Source organism: Phoenix dactylifera, chromosome 8 (genome assembly GCF_009389715.1).
Source record: "Phoenix dactylifera cultivar Barhee BC4 chromosome 8, palm_55x_up_171113_PBpolish2nd_filt_p, whole genome shotgun sequence".
In the NCBI taxonomy this organism is placed as follows: domain Eukaryota; kingdom Viridiplantae; phylum Streptophyta; class Magnoliopsida; order Arecales; family Arecaceae; genus Phoenix; species Phoenix dactylifera.
Window position 1 is genome coordinate 6,635,795 of NC_052399.1, and position 23,778 is coordinate 6,659,572.

The 23,778-nt window shown below is 43.2% G+C and overlaps 1 long non-coding RNA gene across 1 annotated transcript; it reads right to left on the minus strand.

The window, feature by feature from the left end:
* Positions 1–3,250: 3,250 nt before the first annotated feature.
* Positions 3,251–10,323, minus strand: LOC103715247. The gene is made up of 2 exons (XR_005512755.1): positions 10,104–10,323; positions 3,251–4,513 (listed from the first exon to the last, which is right to left on the minus strand). It is a non-coding gene; the product is annotated as an uncharacterized LOC103715247 (long non-coding RNA).
* Positions 10,324–23,778: the final 13,455 nt, after the last annotated feature.

Here is a 23,778-nt window from a genome sequence, read left to right on the forward strand (position 1 = left end):
CCCTAGCAAATAATTTCTCATAGCCACATAATAAAATTGTTGAATCTGAATGATGTTAGATATTGCACTGTCACAGTAATATCTTGATCTGAAACTCAAACTGGAGCAAAGATGTTGTGGGGGCTATATTTGTCAGTTTCTGTTGCAGGATCTAACTCTGAAAGGTTATGGCAGGAGTTTTATATTTCTAGTTATTTTTATTCTACTGGATTACTGATACTCCGAGATGGTTGGTGAAGCACCATTGGACTCCTCAACTCTCCATCATGTTAATTTTTGTGGCATGTCATAACAATGCATCACACATGCCATATGTGGCACTCCATATTAGATGTTGTGGAAACAAATTGGAACAAAAAACACAAAGAAATATTGCTAAATGCATGATGCTATTGTTTGGTTTTCATTGGTAATTGCCAGCTAGGTGCAAGAATGGAGGCTCGCAAGATAAACAGATCGTTTGTTCAATAATCAGTATTTCTGATAAAATACCATAACTAAACCTATTTCATCAATCGATTAAAATAGGAAGAATGAGAATGGTTTTCTTAATCAAACAACGGAAACATATATAATATTATGTACCAAAAAAAAAAAGAAACATGCACAAGATCAACAGCCTAATGTAAAATCATTCAAACAGGCTGCTCTTAATGTCCTCTTATGTTAATAAAATTTAAGTTTCCAATAAAATACCATAACTAACCATATTTCATCAATCGATTAACATAATAAGAAAGAATGCTATTCTTAATTAAACAACAGAAACATAACCTAAGATCATGTACCCAAAAAAATAAGAAACGCAGATAAGATCAGCAGCCTGATGCAAATCATTCAAACAGGTAAACGTAAGTGCTTTTAATGTCCTCTTACGTTAATAAAATTGAAGTAACATAGAAAAGATAAACTGTTCAAGACATGAAAGGGCTTGCTTGCGGAAAGCTTTCAAAGTGCCAACATGCAAAATTTCAGACTCCACAACCACATTGGCAAACCCATGATATCCGGCTCAGCATACGCCTCCACGGCCTCTGAATCCACATAGAAATGCCCCAAAGCCAACCACATATTAGCTAGAAGAAGAGAGAGAGAGAGAAAAAAAAAATCCAAAGTAGTTGCAGTACGAAGCTGGTGTCGTTTCACCTACATATCACAGCATGAACGAGAACTTTCATCCTCTGGTATGATTCGCTCGCAATCCCATTGCCTTCTTCTAACCGAACCCAAAACTCTCCGAATCCACAACCGAAACTTCCGTCGCAGGCCATTCCTCATCTAGACATGCATGCCAACTCAAGATTAAAGCTAACTAGTCCTTGATGCTGTACCACTCCTTCTTCACACAAAGAACTATCATTTGGTAAAACAAGGATTGGGTGCAACGAGTTCATAGTCGGCTAGCTTACACTGAGATCAGTGAAACTGAAGGCTGCCTTCCATTTCTTCCAATTGGGTCTTGGTATCTTCTTCTCGTTTTGGCTCTGCCGTGCATGGAACTGCCTCAGCTCTTGCGAGTAAGCGAGAAGCAGTCCCCTGCGGTCATAGCCGAGCGACGGTGGACGAGGTCTCCAGTGCTCCGTCGAAGGACGACATTGGGCCTTGGCAATGGTTCTTCGTAGACGGTGATGATGACTTCTTTTCTAGCCTGATACTCTGCCTGCTGCTGCCTACTATCTTTGCTTTCCATTTATCTTCTGATATTTTTTTCTGGTCTGGTAGGGAGCTGAATTCTTCGATGGGATGAGTTGAGAAGCCTCGAATTGAAACTGGAGATTCCTCATAAAGGTGGCCGGTTCGACAGTTGCATGACGCTGAAATGTCGATAAGGTCCCACAATACAAGGGGGCTTGAGAGTTACTCAAGTACGACATTTGTTTATTTGACCGCTTCTTTCTCCCAGTTTTGGCTTAGAGAAGGCCGGTGTGGTTTGCGTGCTATTTCTAATGCTATCCGAGAGACCATCCGCAAGTTGCCGGAAGCTTAAAGGGTGCAATAAAGCTGGTCCTAAAATTTGGCCAAGCATTATGCTTGCGCTCAAACTTCAGTAGTCGTTGCACGGCAACATATTAAATGCCTCCAATCGGAATCATGTTCAAGGGATACCAACGCGTCAGGCTTGATTGAAATCTGAATGAAACTTTAAGATTTACTGAAGCTAGTCGGTGAAATTGTGCACCCTCGTATGATCGTATTAGGCAAAGCTTATTTACGTTACTTCTTGAGAAACTCCCTCTTAATTGCTCTATTTTACACAAGCTTGGGGTTTGCAATGCTTTCCTCAATAGCTGATGCCATTACAGAATTTCTGAGTCACTTTTACTCGAGCAAGCTTCAATTGCTAGCAACAACCTATAGTTTAGCAAGGAAGATGTTTATGAACTAACAAACAGAACTAGCAATGTTTTAAATAGCACCTGAACTGTCCTGTTTTTGTGTGAGAAAATAGGACCGATCCAGAGGTGAAACTTCGGTACCATCCATATAAAAAAAAGAAAAAAGAAGAAAGGAAAAAAAAAGCAAGTAAGGAAGGAAAAGGAAAAAAAAATAAAAGGAACATGATAAAAAAAACATGGAAAAGAAGAAAAAAACAAAAAAAAGGGGGAAAAAAAGAGAGGAGAAAATGTAAGGGAGAAGGAAAAGAAAGTACAACAAAAAAATAGAAAAAAAGAAAAGAAAAGAAAAGAAAAGAAGAAAGAGAGAAGAAGGATAGCTACTAGGAAAGCTGCTAGAATTGCACGTAGAATAATAGAATATTTTGTTTCCTAAAAAAAATAGGATATCTCCGTCTCACGAAATTTAAAATCTTTAGAAAAAAATCTTTTATTTAAACAAGCATATTCTCGTGAAAAACAAGCAATTTTCATTTAGGAAACCCAATAAAATACAATATTTTATATTCAGGTCTTATACCACCCAAAAAGTATTTTTATTCAGTTATCAGGCAAAAAATAATTCTATTATCCAGTAATGATTTGAGAAATATTGATCTACACTCAGTTGTTACAATAATCCAATAACAGTGAAGACTCCAGGCAATTCCATGCCCAAGTTCAATCATTACCCTCCCAATTCCAATACGCGATGAACAACTTCTGCTTTGAATGATCTGGCAAGAAGAAACCTATATGATCATGCATATGAAACAAATAAGGTGAGGAAAGAACCACCATATTCAAGATATTTAAGGGAAAGAACCAGACAGTAACTCCAATTGAACAAAACCAGAACGGAGATAGGAGCTGTATGTGATTCAGCCATGGATTCTTACTGGAATACGCAGCATGACAAGCAACCACAATTATCAGGGCTTATCAATGCTTTCTGGCTGCCACTACCAACCAGGTAAATAATTGACAAAATACTAAACTGATAACACCTTTAGTAAATGAACATTAATTTTTTTTAAAAAAATAATTCGAATATATCTGGTAACCCAAACATCATAAATGTGAACTTCCTCCCATTTAACTAGCCAATGATGAAACCTCAGTGCCATCCCAATTCACATCAGTTCACACTTCTCCCCCGTCTCCTACGACGTCGCTGCTGCAGCTGCAGCCGCCTCTGTTGTCTATCAGATCTGATTGCACGCACTGCACTTTATCATATGCCTCCGACGATGCGAACAACAGTTAAATCAGCAGCAGCACCACCTCCAGCAGCCATACAGGAACAACCATCACCCTCTTCCCTCACCTCAGCTATGCCATTGCTAATGTTTCGCCTCCCAAGACGAGCAGCCTCCCGAAAGATCAAATAAAAATACTCCTATTTCCTTCAAAGATTCCATCCCCATCATCATCACTCTCAAGTCACTATATCCATGTCTATCACATAATCCCCAAACACCACTGCCCTTGGCATCGATGACCTTACCGTACTGAGCACATCTGCTCGCTCGCTCTGGTACTCCAATGCTCTCCACTTCTGTTCATGTGCAGGGTCCACTGCACGAGGCTTTGCAAATGGATGCTCAGCCTTCACAGCTTCCAGAGCTCTTTGTATGACCCAAGGAATGAGCAATTGTCCTGCATGCAACTTCTCTTTTTTCCATTGAGATGTTCTCGTGCCGGTTCCACCACAGTCCATCCTTCACCTGCCCACGACATAGTGGCATGTTAGCTCCATTACCTCAGATTTCGTCCATGCAGGCCAACCATGGCTCAGGTTTTCTGCCACAGACTCATTATGAGAGATGCCTCTTTAGCATATGCCTTCTGGAATTGATCAAGGCAGTTAGAGAAGTGTAGCTGGTCCCACACATGTAGGGACGGCAGCCCTTGTCATGAGACGAGCAGAGGAGCAGGACGGCATGGTGTGGGAACTCCAAGCACACAGGAGGTTGCGCCTTCCCAATCCTTTTTCTCCAAGGCCAATGATGCTTTCCTTGGATTTTCTGCTTTTCTAGGAATTTTCCGGTGGTATGAAGGTAAAGGATATGTGTTGACCTGATTCTATGAGATGAATGCCAATGGTGGCTTCTGGTACTTCTTTCCATCTTTGGCAAAATCTGGAAATTAAAAACACTCTGGAATTTCAAAACCGACAAAAATTAAAATATATGATAAATGAAACTAGGAAAGGAAATAGGCTGCCTTCCACAAGCTAAGGAGATAACAAAATATTGATAAAGAAACTCAAGTTGTCAAGCAATTGGAGTACATTAGGCTGAATATACAACTACTCTAGCTACAATTATTCAGTTTGATTGGATGCAAGTGAAGATGCAAATACTAATGGGAGAGGTGCAGGCAAGCAATGCAGGAACTGGGAGAAACTGCCCAGGGGTGACCAGGAAGAGGGGCATTTGCTGTGGGGTGGGGGTGGGGTGGGGGTGTGGGGGGGTGTGTGGATGAATGAGGATTAAAAGAACCATTATTGGAGCAAAAAAAGTGCGTTCTGAGACAAGGGATACAGAGAAGGAAGGGGAGGGTGCATGTTGAGTCCATGTTTACCCTTGTGTAATTAAAATGGCAGCACAGCATCATATGCTACAACTTTCCCTATGCCTTTTTTTTTTGCTCAAAAAGAAATTCCCTATGCTTCTATTATAGTTACAACCTACAAGGCCCAATAGTCAACCACCATTTGCATCCCTATAGTCAACCAAATATGCCCCTATGAAATACTTGACAAACAAAGAATTTTGAGAGATGTAAGGGCTTGTGACCAAGGATATATACCAAATTACATTTCAAAGCTTTAGTTGTGTGGATCTTATCTGGAAGATAGAACCTACAAAGGCAGGAGATCGGAAATAGATTTCGGATATGAAGGCAACACAAAATCCAAACTATTTTCAGAGTTCAGTGCAGAAATTCTGCAGGGAAAATAAATCTATGCTACAAAGGCAAATATTCTATAATCCCTGGTGAAAGCTCAAGTACAAATAGGGAATAGTAGGATTAAAGATATAAACTAGAGATTGGAAGAAAGAAGCAACTATCTGTTATTCATCGTAGAACTGATTTGACACCATTTCTCCTTCATTTCTGGTTAAATTCTTAATGAGACAGACACAACTTTTTAATTGACCAGAGCACTTCTATACTTCTTGCGAAAGAAATAAGAAAATAAAGAAAAAGATTTTTCCATACTTAAAAATAGCAAACCTATATCTATGGAACCCCACATAAAATCCATCAGAATCTCTTCAATTAACAGCCTATTAAGTTTACGAACTAAGATGCCTGTTCAAGATAGGATTAAGCACAAAATTCATAGAAAATTGAAATTTCCACCCTCTCCAAGACGACTTGAATACAGGACTTCTAAGAATCAATAGAACAGCAAATTAACTAAAAAAAGTAAAACCAGAATTCGAATAATTAAATCTAAACCTAATTTGAATATAAACTACGCCAAGTAGAACATGAATCTATAAACTATGTAACTTTTGTCAGATTAGCAACTGTATTTTCAAGCTTATCTTTTGTAGACATTTTTATAAGCTTCACTATTAGTGTATATAAATTGATCTCATAAAAAAGTATGACAACACAAAACTTTCTTAAAACATCTCAGACACACATGCATCCATTTAAATATACACATATTAATACCACATACTGTCCTTCTTGTACTCCCTTACCAAACATTTAAGAAACACAGAAAATCCAAAATGGCATCCTAAAACAAATGATACAAGAATCTCATCCACCTTAAGCTTAAAACCACATCTAAACACAAAAGCACAAACTTAGTGCACATGCAATCATGCACATGCATTAATACACAACATATGTACCTTATACTGATGTCTCACATGCCTCCTTTGCAAAACATATAAGAGAGAGAGTTTAAGAACATCAGTGTTCAAAACAAACGATATGAGAACCCATCCTCCACCAAGAGTAAAACCATCACTACAGATGAAACTGCAAACTCGATCCAATTACACCTACTGACAGCCAATCAATAACTATAAAATCAAATCATTCTACACCTTGGTTATATTGGCAAATCAACTCAAACTACTAGCATACCTAGTCAAGCCTATCTTATTCCCATTTTCTTTGTGATTATCTTTAAGAAGTCCTTAATTTTATATGCCTTGAGAACAATCACCAACAGATTAACTTTCTTTCTTCGTTAGTAGCATGAGATTATAGTTACATTAAGTAAGAATTACTGCAATCATGAGGGGGTATAACAGTTATGTTTAATGGATATAGGAACGTGATAGTGTCCAAGGTATATGCAGATATGCATCTTAAGAATCATAAAAAACATGAGGTATAGAGAACATTTGATTCCAAATTATCAAAAACCACTATATAGGTTGGAATATGTGCTTTTCCATTGAGGATGAGCACCCTCAAGGTTTTCACTTAAGAAGTAGAATTGCACACAAGTTGTTAGTCATAATAAGCTATCTCATAAGTAATTGGTGGGTTTTCACAATACATCTAAGATTCAAGAGGTCCATTTCTGATTCTATAATGATGTTGTGATATCATTATTATCCATAAAATCTATACACACACACACGCACACAGAGATAGATAGAGAGAGCTAAAATGTGGGTACCCACGAATATTAGGTTGGTCTTGACTGGACAATTGGGGGCTCGACATTGATGATCCAAGCCATTGGATATGGTTTACTATCTTTAAACTGTTTAATATCGAAAAATCATGTGATTTTAGAAATCCCCAACCTATGCATTTAATGGTTAAAAATGAACAATTTAAATTATACGAAACAATGCATGCTTTTTGAACATTGGATGCATAGAGTAGGAAATCTCTAAATCACAAGATTTTTGATAACAAGCAGATTAGGGATGGTAGATCACATCTAGCGCTTGGATCATCGATGTCATCCAATCAGGACCAACCTTTCTCACTCTCTCTCTCTCTCTCTCTCTCTCTCTATATATATATATATATATATATATATATATATATAATGTAATAGAAACACCGATTTGTTTTGCAATATTCAGAATACTTCATTGAAGGTGAAAATAGAAGGTTATGAAAGCAAATCTAAATAAAATCCATAACTGCTGATTTCTATGCAATTAAAGGGATTTTAAATAAATAAACAAATAAGATTAAGATCATGGCATCATCTTCCTAAACTACTAGAAGAAACAATGCTATAACCATTTGAACATTCAAAGTTTAAATTATGAAACTTGTGCCATTAGCCTTATTTATGTCTAGAAGACAAAACACAAACTTTCTTTCAAAAACTGCTTAACATTAATAATCACTAAAATTTCTCTAATATCTTTGGAAACCATAAAATAATAATAATTGGAAGAAGAAACTCATTAAAGCAATATTAAAGGGTCAAAGTAGAAGGGGGCCACACCATTGTTGTTGAAATCTTACAATTCACGATCCGGATCTTGCCATCCAGATCAAAGTAGCCTAAACAATCCAGATCCCATCCTTGGATCAAAATCAATGTAGGATCACAAATGTGGATCCATATAATGGACTATGCATTCCTTTGGATCATAAATCTAGCTTGATTATGCTAACTACATGTTAAATCATGGTAGGTCCAATTTCCTATAATTTATGCAACTTGTGGATTTTAAATCAATTATCACCAATAAGTGTTTAATAGTGAAATTAGCAGGTCTATTATAGGAGGTTATAGGGTTAAAAACAAGATGCAAATATTTGTATTCTTAATACATATGTTAAAGACTTGTCCATGCTTCCCTAGGAACATTCTATCTGAATGGATAATTAAATGATAGATAATATATAAATTTCTTGAACAATCAAGAAAAACATTTGTTTCACGAGACATGCTATATATGGGTCAATATTGGTGAAACTAGAGTGCATGCATGACCCTTTATTCTCCATTCATTACTTTATAGTGGACTTATATTTCAATTTTCACATTTCTTTTATATCTAAAAATTCTAAAATATCAGAAGAAATCTTAAGGTCTAAAATCAAATCCAATCTGGCCCCCTCTACAATTTGCGACATGATCCCCGATCTTAACAACATTGGGCCCATGCCCCACAAAAAATAAAGTCTTCTGCTGACAGAAACAAATTCCATTTTGTTCATTCTCAATCTAGGTCTTTTAACCACTCATCCACTCATCCTTGCTTTTCTCCTCTCAACCAATAAAATGTCCTTATTAATTATTTTCTTTGCACAGGTAAGCATAGTAAAACAACACAAAAAAAGCATGAAAACATCAGTAGAAGGAGGATATGTTCTCTAAAATGCTTGCTCAACGCGAGGGTTAAGATAACTTTTCCTTTTTAGTTCATAACCTTAATCTAAAAGGCTAAACATTGCCATACACCATCTTTTAACTTTGATATATAATAGTTTAATTCCATCCTAAAGCCTGGAAATGAGATTCTAAAGCCCAGGTCTGAAATCAAACCATTTGTTTGAATACATGGACACTGGCACATAGGTACAATGAAAACATTGTTGGATAGCCAGACTTTTTGACTGGCATGCTCTCGCAAAAAGTAATCAAAAACTTGATCAACATCCCTAGAGGTAGCAACAGATACGTATATGAACAATCATGCCACATTTAGAAAAATAAGTTCTAGGGGAAAAAATTGAAGGAATAATTTCTACAAGTACACTGGAGAAAACCACAGAGAAAAGGTCTTGAAAAGATTTGTACAGTTTTTACCCCTGAAAAATGAAAAAAGATTTGTACAGTTGTTCTCTCAAACAAAACTGTCATATCCTACCAACTCAAGATTCACCAGCTATCCACTTGAATATTTACAACTTTATATTTCCTCCATGATCTAATGCATCAAACATGCACCATTACGTGCAAGGATCTCTATATCATGTACCATGCTGTATGCCTGGCAGTTTAAGTTGACAATAACGACTTCAATAGCAAAAGCAAGTATCCATTGCACTCCACACCACAAGTCAATGATATTGGATCAAACCAAAGCACATATGTAAACCTTGATCTGAAAGTCCGCAAGTTGACCCTATTCCAATCATTGCCTCGGAATGATTAGATATATATTATAAGCAAATGGTCAATATCTAAAACCTCAGAGCATCTTGTGAACCTTATAAAGCATCCATATTTTTCTTCTTTTTCTCAACGAGAATTGATCCCTAGAATACATTGTCTAGTACCCGAATAACCCACATCAGGTGATTGACAAAAGTTCCCTTCGATCACTCTTCCAAATACTTCACTTCATAACTCCATTGTCAGAAAAGAGAATGGACGAATAGCATATAGCACAATGAGGCCATCGATAAAAAATCCCAAATTTACCATTTGCAGACAAATTTACCAAAATCGGATATTAAAGTTTTTCTAGGAACATCAAGCATAATCCATTTCCAAGAAAAAATAATCCTTCGCCTTCAAACAGAACAAGATAGCATTAAAAGGGACCAAACCTAAATGAATACGAGATCGAAAAGGAAAAAAAAAAAATCCACGTACTCCTATCAAAGTTGATACCATCGTCAATCTTGAATTCCAAAAAAAGTAAGAAGACGGCGCATCATTAACGAGACTAACGTGCATTCGACTCGAACTTGGGGGAATCCAGGAGAGCAACCAAGCCCGATAAATTGCTAGAAATCGGAGGAGAGACAGGGGGAGAGTTCGAGTACCTTCGAGGGCGAGCGCGAGATAGGGGAAAATGGCGAGGAGGTGGGTGCCGGTGGAGACCGAAGGGGCGCGGCGGAGGGCGGGGAGATTGCAAGACGTGGGGCTTTGGGTGCGATGAGGTGGTGGCCGCATTTAATCCCGTCTGGCGTTTGAGAATTCGAGAGAGAGAAGTGGAGGGGGTAGGTACGGACGCTTCATTCTAACGCCATTCTCACGACATACGGCGTTTCTGTTTGAAGAGTTTAGAGCAACGCGAATAAGAGGACTCCAAACGACAACCCTCCAACTAGGCCAGGAAACTTGACGTGCTATCGTGGGATCCCTTATAATACGTGGCAGGCTTTGAGGTTTCTTCCATGGAAATATTTCAATGCATACAAGATGATAAGTAGCCACTATTTGGTTGTGCGACACTAGATTTAAATTGGACTTCTAAACATAATACAAACAAATCTAGTTGGAAGGTGGTGCACCATTGGCCTCTACTATGACTACAATGGTGATGTTACACATTAGAATGGGGCTACTATAGCAAGTCACAAGAGATGCAGCAGCTGCGCGCATATATATATATATATATATATATATATATATATATGGATGGTTGAGATCTCTTAATAATTAATTTTTCTTTTATTTCAAAAATATTTTTATTTTTATATTTTTGAAAATTGCACTTTTTTTAATCTCTCTTTTAAAATAACAAAAAAAGGGAAAAAACATTAGGTTATATACGACTAGTAAACGATAGTTGTTGTTGCTGGAAATTAGATCCGGGGATGACCACTGGCTGAGAAGGTGGAGTTCCGGAGCGGATGGTATGTCGGCGGGCTGCGTCCTCCGGAGATATGCAAAAAGCCGGTAAACCGGGGCTTCCGCGCCAGCCCTCCGATGCTTAAGTCAGAGGAGGGCCTTAGTGGAGAAAGAGGAGATATTGCATGCGAGGGTCTCAGTCTCTCAGAGTCAGGATCAAGAAGAATTTCTCCTTTAAAGAGGAAGAAGTTTCCCTTTTATAGAAGGGGATACAGAGTTACCTGTGATGTGACTGGGCGAATTAAATGAGGTACCGTCATGGTTGAGTATGATCGTGTGAATTAATTGCGTTGCCGTGGAGGACTGGATGGAGCTAATGAGTTGTTATGAGTGATCGGACGTAGTTGAGTGAGTCGATAGGTTGCCGTGGATGCCTGGAGATTTTGAATAAGCTGGAGGTCCGTGAAGATCGTGCGCATTAATGGTTACAGTCGTGGGTAGAGCATGGTCCTGGTTGATATATCGTGGGTAAGGCTGTGCGAGCGAAGTATGATGCGGGTGAGGCTGCTGCAGGGCGTGGGCCGCAGCATGTGGACGACAAATTCAGCTTTCTGAGGTCGGCTCGGGCCTTCATGAACTCGCTCGACCTGCTGAAGTCAGGGATGCTGAGGGTCGGGACCTTGATGCCCCGGCGTCACGTACTGGCGATGCGTCCACTTGGCTTCGGGGCAATCTATTTTTTCCCCAACAATTGTAATGTATGCCGAGAAAAGATTGGATGAGTATGGTTTTGTAGGTTATATCAACCGTATTTTATCAGGAAATGTTTATTTATGTAGCCAGAGCAAAGATTCGTGTATTCAAGTAAGCACAAAGGACTATTGCCATATATAATTGAAAAGGAGGACAGCTCTAAAGGCTACCTTCAAGGTGAAAGAAGCATTTGTAAATTGATGTTGACAACTATTTGTCCATAATTTTAATATTTTACTCCTTGCATGGTTCCTGTCCAGGCTAACTAGATTCATAATGAGGGAAGGTGAAACAGAAAGAAGAGGAAGCAAAGGTGTCTAATATCATACCTTCAACCTTTTTCTGTTAGTTGTACAATTGTGATGTATATCATGCACTTTATCCATGGGCTCTACTCATTAGTTTTTTGTTTTTGTTTTCCTTAATAATTAAGCTAACATGGAGTATATTTACTGAAATAAGAAACATGTGTAAACATGGACAATTGGCCCAAGGTTTGATCCAAGATCTCACAAGCTTCTGGACAAGTAGCCCAACCCATTTGCATTAGCAGTTAAAATACACTACAGAAAAAAGGATTTTTACCGACGCTTTTTTGCGAACACTTTTTACAAGCGTCAGCAATTTCGTTCCAGCGGAAAAATAGCTGATGCTTTTAAAAAGCATCAGCAATATACGACGCTTATTAGCGTCGTCGTAGACTTGGCCTAACACGATACTTATACGCATCGTTGAAAACCAAATTCCCAACAAAACCAGCAGCCCCTCCTCCTCCTCCCTCCTCTCCAGCGCTGACCCTTGTCCCATCCTCCTCCATCCTCTCCAGCGCCGACCCTTGTCCCATCCTCCTCTCTGCTCTCCAGCGCCGACCTTTGTTCCGTCCCTCCTTCCTTCTCTCCGGTGCAAGCGACCTCCTTTTCTCCTCTCTCCTCTCTCCTCTCTCCTCTGCGGTGCAACCTCCTCTCCTCCTCTGCGGCGCCAACCGGCTGACCCTTATCTCCCTCCGTCCGAGAAAGAGCTACTTTATAGTAGAATGGAGAAGTAGGTAGTTTAATTTTATGATACTTTACATCCATATATTACTGTCAAATAAGAGAAGGTTTTTGAGCTGTTAAAAATATTATTTTTTTTCAGTCTCCAAACTTCAAACTTACCTCAATTCCCAAACCTACTCAAATTTCAAGACCCTTTATTATTTTTATTCTTTTTCCCAGCACGTGCATCGTGCGTGCTAGGCCACCCAAAGGGTTTGCATTATGTTGTAATAGTAAATGTTAATATTTTTTACAATTTAATGCCATCGGTCTATTAGGATAGTTATTCAATTTATCATAACTCATAAGTATTCATTGTCACCTTGACGTTTGCAAAACGAGCAACATGTGCGCGATATGGAGCATGCAGTTGGGTCAGCCACACGTTAATACGCAATGGTTAGCCCATGCTACATTGGACAATGAAATAATCCCAAATTCGTTGAACCACATTGCACTTAATGTCTTGCTAGTTCTTTTCTCCTAAAGCCTATTTGAAAATTCACGACGTATGTATCCAAATACTCATCAATCATAATTATCATAACATAGAAGTTAGCGTTCTAAAACTTCCACAAATCGAATGCGTCAACTTCTAATACCAATATGCATGGATTTCTCGCCTGTTCCGGTCCTCGAACCTATACGTACGCATGAGACACACATACTTAAAATATAGAATTCATATTGTTGATCATATGATTATGATGTCTCCTAAATTCTACTTTAAGACAATATGCTAGATGATGAAATTTTTTGTCGTAGTTCGTGCTAACTCGAACAAGTATTGGATTAATCTGATTAAGCTATGCAAAATTTTTGTTGCGATGTACACTTTCTTGGACTGTCACAGATTAGAAAGCTTGTGATGATGTTGAAGAGTTAGCCCGATGAGGTCTACATTTTTAATTCTACGAGTTATAGACATGTAGAATTTGAACAGTGAGTTATTTTCCACGAGTATTGTTTTGTCGATGTGCTCGCGCTTATGTGTGAAGAATCGTGCTGACATGGCCGCATGATTGATCTTGAATGAGACCAGTCTGATGAACTCCATTAGGATGCATGCAACTTGTACGGATATATTGTTGGATAGATCGTCATATTATTAAAAATAGAAAAAAATAAGAGGAAAGACCTATGATGTGTACGGTTTATTTTATATAATAATAATAATAATAATAATAATAATAATAAAAGAAGAAGAGGAAGGAACTAACAAATGTTATTTACGGTTATTTTTTAAAGTTGAAGTCTTGAGATTTTGAAAAGATATTAATGCCGTATGACAATTGTTGTCGTTAGATTGAAAAAATCTAATGAATATAGATTGAAAAGAGTCGTGTACCTACAAAAAGATGATTTATCTGGACTCTATGAATATAGCTGCGGTCAAAAATACTAACTTGTTTCTTCTTCTAAAAAAATTTATTATTTTTTTAACTTCTAAATAATTTTATAAAAAAAATTTAGATTTTTTTTTTGGTACGACGGCTGCTTATATCAATCTAGCATAAGTACAATCAGCAGAATTAAGAGAAATAAGATAAAAAAGCAGTGTAGGAATAGCCCTTTGACAAACGAACGGACTTCTTGTGAATGCTGGGCAAGAAAGATATCTTAGAATTTTTTCCAGAATTTTTATTTATGAAACTTCTTAAAAATAGTGATTTGCAGAGAATCTATTAGCAAACTTAATGTTCAAGTAGGAGCAAATATTATTTTAAAGATGGAGATCGACGTGCCAATATCAATCTAGCAGGAGTACAATCAGCAAAATTAAAAGAAATAAGATAAAGAAGCAGTGTAGGAATAGTCCTTTGACAAACCAACGGACTTCTTGTGAATGCTGGGCAAGGAAGACATCTTAGAAATTTTTTCAGAATTTTTATTTATGAAACTTCTTAAAAATAGTGATTTGCAGAGAATCTATTAGCAAACTTAATGTTTAAGTAGGAGCAAATATTTTTTTAAAAATGGAGATCGGCGTGTCTCCAAATCTTGAATTGTTCTGCTGTTTTCTCCGGTCAAACCATCCTTTCCTCACCACTTTTTTTTTTTTCATTTTTCATGCAAAATCGGAGTGGACCGGTAGGCTTCTGGTTTGGACTTATACCAAAAACATGATTACCAACTAGAAAACAAAGCGATGTAGGCATCAAAACGCTGTGATCATTTGACATCCGATCATCCAATGCCATGAACAATTAATGAATCAGCTGAATGACTTCAATGGGAGGAGAGAAGTCCACCACCATCAACAATCGCATGCCTCTGATCGTGATGGGCGTTGATGCTTCAAGACAAATCATATGCAGTCGCTTGAATGCCATCCGCTGCCGTACCGTGTCCTAATTCGATTTCTTTTTATTTTTGGTAAGTAATTCGATTTCTTTACAGTGATCCATCCTTGACTGATGGATTACGTGCCATCCATCCCAGATTTCTCTGGTTACACGTTACCACTTGCAACCTTTTCCATGATCAGGATGGTTATTATTTTGCACCAGCCTAGTTGATTTAATAAGATATCAATGTGCAAGTACGTCGAAATATATCTAAAAATTTTGTAGATGTATGAAGTAATATAGTTTATACTTACGTACACGATTAGTTTTTGTAGCTGGCGAGAGATTCGGATTGGAACAAGCAAATGAACAATAGAGTCTCCACTGAAAGAGACCGTATGGTTTTTGACCCTTAATTTTCCAAGCTTATCTGGAAGAGAGAGCATATAAATACGTGCTAATTAAAACTCCCAAGTTTGAAGGAATTACATTTTCTCCTTTCCTTGCAAATCTCTGTAACGAAGAAAACCAAACTGATGAACATATAGGACCTGTCTGCTACTCAACCAACAATTTTAGAGTCCATGATTTCGGAAAGACCATATTACACACGCAGAATTCTAAATGTATGACCATAATATTATTTTGACAATATAACAGCCATCATATTGGAATGACTATGAGGACTGCTGGGGCTGATGTTGTGGGATGAAATTATGAAAATATACGATCATGCAAACAAGAATACCATGCATATGTTTTTTTTCAAAATCTACAGGCAAAGCTTGAGGCGAGTTGTCTGGCAACACCTTAATCGAACATAAAGCCTCATCTGAAGACTAGCTGGAAGAGTATTATTTAGGTTTCTTGGTTCTATCTAAGATCTATAGATCTATTAAGTGCATAGTTGATGTGACACTGAACCTGCACGAATCTTCAGAAAACTCTTCCTATTTAAATCTTTGTATTTTCTTCAAGTTAAAAATCAAATCCATTCAAATATAATCATAGATCAATCTACATGCCTGTGTTGTATATCTCCTAGTCTATATAGACCATAGGCTGAATTTGCCCTAGTATTATTTATAACAATTCAGGTTCTTATCGAAAAAAACTAGCCAGAAAATATTATTTGGAATTCTTAACACTTTATAAGTATCCAAAATCTATCTCGTACATATATAACTTGCATGAGACCAAATAAATGCTTGTATGAGTTCTCACAAGCCTATATCCATCTCCATGGTGCATGGGTTCCAGTTTCGTTAATGACAGTGAACCACGATAAAGTGTGACCCTTTTTAGAAAGCCGCAGCTTTCAAAAATTTATCATATGATTTGGTTTCCCGTTGCGACAGATCCATTTCCTACTAGCCTCAGCACTCGAACAAATCAAAAGCAGATTCCATCAAAATCCAAATCGAACCAAGGCCACTTTAGTATTGGAACTGTTGCTGGAAATTGGACCCGGGGGCCACCGTGAAGCCGGGGAAGGAGGAGCTCCGCTGCTGCAGGGGGCGGACGGTGGTGCGCCGGCTGGCTGCGTCCTCCGCCGGGGGGCGTGGGAGCGTCCGAAGAGGGGTGGTGCGTCCAGTCCTGTCCTGTCCTGCAAAAAAGCCGGTGGCCGGGCTCTCCGGCGCCGGCCCTCCGATGCCTAAGTCAGAGGGGGCAAGTATGTGGAGAGAGCAGGGGAGAGAGTATGTGGAGAAGACAAAAAGAATCTCGTGTTCAATTGTGTCTGTGCTGTTTTCTTCCTTTTTCCCCCGGTCTAGGAGGGTTCTCTCCAGCTCCGGGTTTTTTCCTCTGGTTTTTTTGGTCCTCTCCCCCTTTTCCCTCCAGGTTTCCTTTTATAGGAGGATTTTTGTTACCTGGGAGGTGACAGGAGGTTTGTCCTGTTTTGTAATAATTGGGCACCATGTGGCCCATTAATGGCGTAATGGAGAACGGGACCGGATCAGACCGGAATCAGGGAGTTGTCACGGTCGATCGGACCTGTTGGAGTGGTTGAACCGCCGGCTGCGGCGGGCCTGGGGTCCGTAGATGGTAAGTGCATTTATTACCGAATGAACCGGCGGTCAGGGAGAGCCATACGTTCTGATGGTTCAGTGATCCGGAGATCGTCTTGGGCCGTGTTCATTAAATGCCTGAGTGCATCGGAGACTTGAGGGAGTCTCATGCATTAATGGCAGGTCGTGCCGAACGCCTGAGGAGATCTTATGCCTTGATGGCTTGGAGATAGTGGCAGGTCGCAAGCCGTAGGAGTTGTCAAGTCCTTTGGACTTTAGGCGGAGGTTGATCATTTGGTCAAGGCATCGGCTCGGCGAGGGTGCCGAGCCGAGCTGATCGCCCAATGGGGCGCCCTGTGGCGGGGCTGCTTTGAGTACTCCTGGTCGGCGCCCTTTAGGCGAGCACCTTCTAGCAGAGCGCCTCGGCGCTGTCTTTGGTCGGCACTTTCTAACCGAGCAGCTTATTTTGGTTGGGCACCTCTTGGCGCGCACTCTGGTCGGCGCCTTCTAGTCGAGCGCCTTCCTGGTCGGCATCCTTTGGCCGAGCAGCTTTCTGGTCGGCGCTCTCTAGCCGAGCGCCTCCGTGGCGGTATGACTTGGGGTTTTTCCCCCAACACTACCCTCCGACTTCCGAGTTCCAGTTGGCTACCAGCTGGAGCGTGGGAAGTAGCTTTAGTTGGGGCACTACGGATTCCGAAAATTTTAATTTGTTGCGCGTTTTGAATTATCGAGCGCTTTGAGGTGCCTTTAATAGGCGGCGTCTCTCTTTTCCCGAAGAGTCTCATTATTGGGGCACTTTTTGCGAAGCGTCCTCGCGTCGTGGGCTCATGATGGGGCCGCACGATCTTCGATTGCGGACGCCTTTCCGCACGATCCGATGGGGCGCTTCGATGTTCGAAGCGCTAGCCCTAATTAAATGCGTCGTTCTGTCTTTTAGACCGACACGTGTTATCATCTAACCGGGACGCAGCGTTTTCTTCGCTGATCCGGGCCGTTGGGGAGGTCTATATAAACTCTCCCCCGACCCCCTGTCCTCTTTCTATTGCTTTCTGCTTCCAGCTTCCTATTCTTCCAGTCTTCCTCAGACCGAAGTCCCTTTTCTCCGGCATCTTTCCCAGGTCCCCCTTCTTTTTGATTTCCCTCTCTTGTAATGGGTTCGTCGCCTAGCAAAGTAGTATCCACCATGAGTGTCCTGGAGGTCGAGATGACCGAAGAGTGGTTTTTCCCTCTTCACGGGTTCCGTTTGGAACCCGCCAGGCGAAGGGATCGGGTAACCGATCCTCCGGTAGGCTGGATCGGAGTGCACTCGGAGTCACTCTGGGCCGGCCTCCGATTTCCTCTTCACGGCTTTGTGAATGAGTTGCTGGCGGTATGCCAGTTGGTTCCGGCGCAACTCACTCCAAATGCTTGGAGGGCAGTGATGGGTTTCCTGTCACTGTGTTTACTACAGGGGATTCCTACCTCTGTCAACGTCTTCCGGCGACTTTTTATTTCAAGTCGAACCCGGGAGACGGGAAGTGGCTCTACATCGCCCTCCGGGTGGGTCGGCCACTTTTTTATGGTGCCCCCTCATCCATTCATGGTTGGAAGGAGAAATTCTTCTTCCTGGGTTCTGAACGGTCCTGGGGGTTTGACCCCAGGTGGAGGCCGGCCCAACTTAAATCCATCAACAGGCTCCCCCAGCTTTCTCCGCGTGAGCAGGAGATCTTCGATATCATCCGCAGCCTTGGGGACGGGATTTGGCTGAACGGCCTCATTAGCGAGGACGCCCTGGTGAACGTGGGCTTGAGCTCGGCACGTCCTCAGGGTAAGGATAGTTATAGCAACTTCTTATTTCCTTATTGTTCTAATGTTCTAATTTTGCTTATCTTTGCAGACATCGCAAAAATGGTGACCAAGAGCGAAGTCCTTTTCGCCCGCTTCCAGAAGAGGGCGGCCGAACTCTCAGGAGAACCGACCGAGCCGAGGAAGAAAGCAAAGACCTCGGCTAAGATCTCGACGAAGACCTCGACGACCACAACAGTTGAGGCGCACGCCTCTCGCCCCGTGCGCCCTGAGGCTGGTCGGGGAGAGGGCGTGGGCTCTGGTGGAGCCACGACGGCACTTCCATGTCCGATGCCGATTTCGCAAGTCCCTGGTCGGCGGGAAGCTCCAGATTATGACCAGGGAGGGAGGACCTCAACAGATCTGGCACTCGCACGCCCCACCTCTACCACGCAGCGGTCCGGTCAGCCGTCTACTCGACCCCAATTCCCCAGCTCTGAGCCGGGGAATAGCCAAGAAGCAACGGGGTTGGCCGCACCCAGGCCAGCTGAGGCTGGTCTGGCGGGTTCTTCGGGTCCTCAGGAGCGGGTGCCTTACGCTCCTGGATGGGCTGTTTTCGAGGGCGACTCGGCCCTCGATAATGCACAAGTGGCGCGCGAAGTTCTTCGGATCGCGCTGCTCCCGGCCGACCAGGCCAAAATTCGGTCCATGAACTACGGCGAGTTCATGGACTCCGCTATTTGCTCTTCCATCCGAGTAAGTCAACTTTTATCTCTGTGCAAATTTGTGTTTCGGCTTAAAACTGTTTCTCACATGTCCCTCTTGCAGCGCCTCCACGAGACCGAGACGATGATTCACATCATTCAGGACTATCGGGACCGGGCCCGAAGGCATCAAAGGGGGCGCGAGGAGGCCGAAACAAAGTTCCTCGCGTCTGAGGCCGAGCAGAAAGTGCTTCAAGCGAAGCTAGGGGCGGCCGAAGACGAGGTTCGGACTCTGGTCGCCGAACTTGAAGAGGAGAAGGGCGCGCACTCTTTGACTATGTCTGAAGTGCGCGCCGCGGAGGCCCGCCGGTCGGAGGCCAAATCGTCGCTCGCTATACGCGAGCAGGAGGTGGGGGAGGCTCGAATAAAGGTCCGAGATCTCGAGATCCGTCTACTTGACGTGCAATCTCTGCTCGCGGATCGTGAGAGAGAAATAAAGATTTTGGAGCGGAAGGCCGCCTACCACGAGGCTCGAGAGAAGGAGGCCCGGGAGCAGGCCCAGGACGCCGTCAAGCTCTTCCGCGAATCGGAAGAGTTTCGCGACTTGATGGAAGAGGAAGGCGTCAATGGTCTCATCCAGGGCTTCAAGGACTTCCGCAATCAGTTGCGGCGACTTCTCCCAGATTTCGACCTTAGCCTGCTTCAACCAGGCGCTGGGGTCGAAAATCCAGAAGCGGAGGCGGAGGTAGAGGTTCCAACCTCTGGCGGGACCGACCAGGAGGGTCAAGCTGAAGAAGGCGAGATCGCTCTCGAGGTCACCGAGGCAGCTCCCAAAGCCACCGTGGGGGCCTCGGCCGCAGAAGAGCCAACTATTCCTGAAGTCGCCGGGCCTGAGCCCTTGGTGTAGTTTTCCCCTTTTTCCTATCTTCTTTTTCTTTTTTGTAAGCCGGAGCGGCCTCTATACTTTGTTAAGGCCGGGTCCGAGCTCTTGTACTAGGCCTCCGGGCTTTTTGAAATGAATATTCATTTGTGTGGAAATTCGTCTATTGTAGTTTAAACAAGTCTCTGCTCGGATCTGTTTTAGGTTTCGAGGATAAGGGCTCTAGGGCCTGAGCTTTTCCCGCCACAGGGTTTTGAGTTAGAGTTTGGCTTGCCGAGCTCTATTGCTCGGTTCTTCGACTAATGGTGTAGCAACGCTTGTGCTTATACCAAGGGTTTGGGCTCGGAACGTTTTTCCGAGCCTAGTCCAGAATTCGACTAAGCCCTAGGGCGGTCGTTAGGACTTGGGACTTCTTAATGCGACGAATTTCGAATCCGAGCCTCGGGTTGCCGGGGCGAACCGGATTCTTTTCTTACAAATGGACTGCATACCCGTCAGCCCGTGACGGGAATTCACCGGACTTGCAACAATGTGTCGGTGTCATGAGCATCCAATAATGGGTAATGTGAAAACATTAAATAAATGGATACCTTGTACCGTATGCGTCCTTGCGCCGAGGCGACTGAAGATGCTTCTCTGCTCGGACTCCGTTCTTCGAGGACGTCGGCAGAGAAATCCAATAATACGTAATGTAAAAACATTAAATAAATGGGTACCTTGTACCGTATGCGTCCTTGCGCCGAGGCGACTGAAGACGCTTCTCTGCTCGGACTCCGTTCTTCGAGGACGTCGGCAGAGAAATCCAATAATACGTAATGTAAAAATATTAAATAAATGGGTACCTTGTACCGTATGCGTCCTTGCGCCGAGGCGACTGAAGACGCTTCTCTGCTCGGACTCCGTTCTTCGAGGACGTCGGCAGAGAAATCCAATAATAGGTAATGTAAAAACATTAAATAAATGGGTACCTTGTACCGTATGCGTCCTTGCGCCGAGGCGACTGAAGACGCTTCTCTGCTCGGACTCCGTTCTTCGAGGACGTCGGCAGAGAAATCCAATAATACGTAATGTAAAAACATTAAATAAATGGGTACCTTGTACCGTATGCGTCCTTGCGCCGAGGCGACTGAAGACGCTTCTCTGCTCGGACTCCGTTCTTCGAGGACGTCGGCAGAGAAATTCAATAATACGTAATGTAAAAACATTAAATAAATGGGTACCTTGTACCGTATGCGTCCTTGCGCCGAGGCGACTGAAGACGCTTCTCTGCTCGGACTCCGTTCTTCGAGGACGTCGGCAGAGAAATCCAATAATAGGTAATGTAAAAATATTAAATAAATGGGTACCTTGTACCGTATGCGTCCTTGCGTCGAGGCGACTGAAGACGCTTCTCTGCTCGGACTCCGTTCTTCGAGGACGTCGGCAGAGAAATCCATCGATGAAGGGACGAGCCGAGCTCATTGGTTGAAGCTGGTAAAGAATGAGCCGTGCTCGTTTGGCCAATAAAGACAACATCCCAACATATCGGGGCATCCCGATGAACCGGGGCGTCTCGACGTCTCGAGGCATCCCGGCCGAGGTCGGGGTAGGAGCACGAGCCGAGCTCAACAGTCGATGGAGCACGAGCCGAGCTCGTCCGGTCAGAGAGGACCGCTACTCAATAGTCGATGGAGCACGAGCCGAGCTCGTCCGGTCAGAGGACCGCTACTCAATAATCGATGGAGCACGAGCCGAGCTCGTCCGGTCAGAGAGGACCGCTACTCAATAGTCGATGGAGCACGAGCCGAGCTCGTCCGGTCAGAGAGGACCGCTACTCAATAATCGATGGAGCACGAGCCGAGCTCGTCCGGTCAGAGAGGACCGCTACTCAATAGTCGATGGAGCACGAGCCGAGCTCGTCCAGTCAGAGAGGACCGCTACTCAATAGTCGATGGAGCACGAGCCGAGCTCGTCCGGTCAGAGGACCGCTACTCAATAATCGATGGAGCACGAGCCGAGCTCGTCCGGTCAGAGAGGACCGCTACTCAATAGTCGATGGAGCACGAGCCGAGCTCGTCCGGTCAGAGAGGACCGCTACTCAATAATTAATGGAGCACGAGCCGAGCTCGTCCGGTCAGAGAGGACTGCTACTCAATAATCGATGGAGCACGAGCCGAGCTCGTCCGGTCAGAGAGGACCGCTACTCAATAGTCGAAGAAGCACGAGCCGAGCTCGTCCGGTCAGAGAGGACCGCTACTCAATAATCGATGGAGCACGAGCCGAGCTCGTCCGGTCAGAGAGGACCGCTACTCAATAGTCGATGGAGCACGAGCCGAGCTCGTCCGGTCAGAGAGGACCGCTACTCAATAATTGATGGAGCACGAGCCGAGCTCGTCCGGTCAGAGAGGACCGCTACTCAATAATCGATGGAGCACGAGCCGAGCTCGTCCGGTCAGAGAGGACCGCTACTCAATAGTCGAAGGAGCACGAGCCGAGCTCGTCCGGTCAGAGAGGACCGCTACTCAATAATCGATGGAGCACGAGCCGAGCTCGTCCGGTCAGAGAGGACCGCTACTCAATAGTCGATGGAGCACGAGCCGAGCTCGTCCGGTCAGAGAGGACCGCTACTCAATAATCGATGGAGCACGAGCCGAGCTCGTCCGGTCAGAGAGGACCGCTACTCAATAGTCGATGGAGCACGAGCCGAGCTCGTCCGGTCAGAGAGGACCGCTACTCAATAGTCGATGGAGCACGAGCCGAGCTCGTCCGGTCAGAGAGGACCGCTACTCGTCCGGTCAGAGAGGACCGCTACTCATGTCTCGACGCCTCGAGCTTCCCGGTAACCGGGGCGTCCCGACGCCTCGGGGCATCCTGACCGTGGCCAGGGTAGGAGAACGAGCCAAGCTCGCTGATGGAGAGCGCACCATAAACTCATGGACATCTTCAGGGAGTCCACGCAGGTACTCCATCCCGAGGTATCAGGGCATCCCAACCGTGGTTAGGGAAGAAGAATAAACCTGATGCCATGGGATAATCAAGAAAATTGGTGAGCTCGGAATAAGTCCGCAAACCATCAGTTTATCGTGAAATGAAATTCATAGAGTGAAATTCATAGAATGGAATTTAATGGTTGAATAATGAGGGACCCCTTAGGGTTCTACTGGTGGTACACGCGGAGATTTTCAGAGCTCCAGCTCCGCGGAATGGGAGTCCCATTTAGAGACTCCAATTGATAAGTTCCGGGTCGGCGAATGCGCGTGACTCGGTATGGTCCCTCCCAATTCGGGGCCAGCTTCCCTCGCTCAGTTGGTCGGGAGGTTTCAGCTCTTCTTAGGACAAGGTCCCCTGGTCTGAAAGATTTGACTTTGACCCTGGCGTTGTAGTACTGAGCTGTCTTTTGTTGGTACCTCGCCATACGCACTCGGACGACCTCCCTTGTTTCCTCGATCAGGTCGAGGTTGCCTCTGAGCTGCGAAGAGTTGGAGCTAGCATCGTGGTGCTCGACTCTTGGAGAGG